The 3,070-nt window shown below is 36.8% G+C and overlaps 2 long non-coding RNA genes across 2 annotated transcripts; both read right to left on the reverse strand.

Moving 5' to 3' along the window:
- Positions 1-864: 864 nt before the first annotated feature.
- LOC114564583 (uncharacterized) lies at positions 865-1,431 on the reverse strand. The gene is made up of 3 exons (XR_003693776.1): positions 1,386-1,431; positions 1,115-1,302; positions 865-1,008 (listed from the first exon to the last, which is right to left on the reverse strand). It is a non-coding gene; the product is annotated as an uncharacterized LOC114564583 (long non-coding RNA).
- A 13-nt stretch (positions 1,432-1,444) lies between these two features.
- LOC114564584 (uncharacterized) lies at positions 1,445-2,814 on the reverse strand. Its single transcript, XR_003693777.1, has 3 exons — positions 2,629-2,814; positions 1,660-1,724; positions 1,445-1,552 (listed from the first exon to the last, which is right to left on the reverse strand). It is a non-coding gene; the product is annotated as an uncharacterized LOC114564584 (long non-coding RNA).
- Positions 2,815-3,070: the final 256 nt, after the last annotated feature.

Genomic DNA, 3,070 nt, shown 5'->3' on the forward strand with positions numbered 1-3,070 from the left:
TAACTGAGCACATTCGCCAAAAGTAGACAAGCATACCTACGTTGTGATGTATATATGTTGTATGACAAGGATAAATTGTGGGTGTGAGAGCAAGTTATACACACTTAAAAATGATGGGTTAAAAATAACCCAACTTGGTTTGTTTTATAACCCAACCGCTGGATCACTATTGCACCGGACCAACAGTAGTTAATTTGACCCAGCAAGATGGGTTGGTGATTTTTAACCCAACAGATGAGTTAAATATTCTACCCAAATGCTGGGTCAAATTAATTACAATTCTGGGTTGATTCAACTACATATTTGTTATATAGTGTACCCAAATGCTGGGTCAAATTAATTATAATTCTGGGTTGATTCAACTACATATTTGTTATAAAGTGTACCCAAATGCTGGGTCAAATTAATTATAATTTTGGGTTGATTCAACTACATATTTGTTATATAGTGTACCCAAATGCTGGGTCAAATTAATTACAATTCTGGGTTGATTCAACTACATATTTGTTATATAGTGTACCCGAATGCTGGGCAAAATTAACCTATATGCCAGATTAATTCTAACACATTACAGTACAATTTAAGAAAGTAAATTGCAATAAAACTGTTAAACTACAAACCTAGAACAGAATACATGCTAGATGTATGCATATATTATTTAATAAACACTTAAACAATACAAAAACAAAACAACATAATGGAATCTTTGAAAAAAATTTATTATATCAACAATATAGTGGAACTGGTGCAGTTCATATCACTCAGGTAGGAAAACATTCAGAGCAAAACAACAATTACGAATGAACTGGCTGAACATTCAACAGGTCTATAGTGAACAAATTCAAATTCCTATTAAAAGCTGCTATTAAGAGCCATTAGCTCTACTTGCAAGCAAGTATTCTACTTTGAATAAACTTTACCATTTTAGACTCCCCTCCTGGCATTTCACGTGACCAAGTTTCAAACAACTTTGATGCAGCATCCCCATGCAGGACAAGCCTGTGCAATCTATAAAATGGAAAACACATTTTTAAAACCAATTCAATGTGGCACACTAATAAAACATTATAAACAATGCATCCTTATATGTAAGATCATATTTCCCTATACCTACCATGCCTTTGGTCATTAGGTGAGGGAACTCTTCGAGGATCTGATCGATGGTCCAATTGTTGTCCCTAATCCACTTGGCCCTGTAGACTGCTGTGTTCGGCATGTAGGTCTCTATCTGGCTGAGGGGCTGAGAATTATTTCTCAACCATTCTTTAAGCTGTGACCCACGTTCGTCTGATATGGTACAGTCTGTAAAAAAGAACAAGAAAGTTGTCATTCACTGAAATATGGATGTTTTGCTTCATCAAATAATTTTTCAGTTTAATAATTACCTGGTATGAGAGCCCTTGCGAGAGCGCCATCATCTGGCGTTTGTGGTGGTGTCTGCGACCTGCTGGTTGATCTCAGCCGCTTCCTGACGTTCCGCAGCCTTTCCTCCAGGAATCCAGTGGCCGGCTCTATTCATCTATTGGAGTCACTTTGACATATTACGTGGAAGCTATTGAAAAAAAGAGGAAATTATATTTCATAAGAATTCATGTCTGAAAAGGGCTTTAGTAGCAATGCAGACTTAATATGCTGTGGATGGGAAAACATATTTCTTACCTTTTAAATCTTTCGACAAGGTCTGGCACTCTGTCATAGTGTTAATGACAAAGCTATCCATTGATCTGAAACAAACACAAAAAGAGCTTAAGCAAAGATACAATTGCTATTGTATTAACTATTCAGATATCACCATGTAAAAGCAATGCAGACTAACAGCAGAATGTAATCCAATGTGAAGATAACAGCCATTTTATTTAGCATCACAATCCTCCCTCTCTACCTATACAATTCATATGACAAATTGCATGCATGTAAATTGTTTTTACCTTTTTACAAGAATATTTGTGGCTGCTCAAAGCATAGCCTTCAGGGCACGAGTGTCAGTACAACAGTACAGCAGTGGTTCCCAAACTTTTTATTATATATTTCTTAACCCTTAACTCAAGTGGCCCTTGTCGTTTGCCAGGCCGCCATTTTAAATAAGCATTTGTTCTTATCTATTGTGGGTCACCACTTTACTTAAATAATAATAACTTAAATAAATGCACATAAATGCATTTAGTCAAACATATCAGGTTATCTCACTGTTTTTACATACTTTAATCAGTCATACACTGTTATGCCTTCACATTTCACATTAAAAGCTTCAGGAAAAACAAGCGCGTTCATTTATAGCCAGTTAAAATAATATAGCTAGCAAAGCAACTAACTGACAGCCAGATGGCTAGTAAACTATCTAGCTAGCTAGCTTGAAACTAGCTGGCAAATTAGCCTGGTGAACTCAATAAACATGACCATATGCCCATGGGCATTATGAACTTGTTTCATTAATTCATTAATATAATTCCGACCAAACGGATAAGCTGTAGGCTATACATGCTTCCATGATAACGGCTAAATGGCTAACGTTAGCTAGCTACGTTGTTAGCCAAACTAACCAACTAGCCTCACAATATAAAGATAGTACTTTAATAGGTAACGCAACACAGACAATGTGAATTAGACATGTAGCTAGTGTACACAAACCTTTTATTATGTATTTGCCTCGTTGGAAGACCAGACTGGTTCTCTGCTGTGACAAGCGCTCGGTGTGTGGACTCTGGTGATGATCTGATGACGTTCGAAGCACAAACAACCCAAGTGCTGGGTCAACCGATGTATGTTGGGTTGATGGATTTTGACTCAACACATGAGTTGCACAAAATAACCCAACTTCCATATAAATAACCCATAATAAACAATATTCTGAGCCCACTAGATGATGCTCTTGGTTTTAAGAGAAAGGCCTAAGGCATTGCAATTCAGTGTATTCTCAACCCTTTATTGAACAGAGAAAATGGTTCACAAAGCTTCATTTGGCCACCACTGTCAACCACTTTTCATAAAAAACTAACCATCCTCCAGTCTCTTACAGAGAAGATTTCTCTTTAGTCAAATATTTTAGTGGGGGGGTGGTGTCCAGTTTTGA

This window comes from Perca flavescens, chromosome 11, assembly GCF_004354835.1.
Source record: "Perca flavescens isolate YP-PL-M2 chromosome 11, PFLA_1.0, whole genome shotgun sequence".
Taxonomy (NCBI): Eukaryota; Metazoa; Chordata; class Actinopteri; order Perciformes; family Percidae; genus Perca; species Perca flavescens.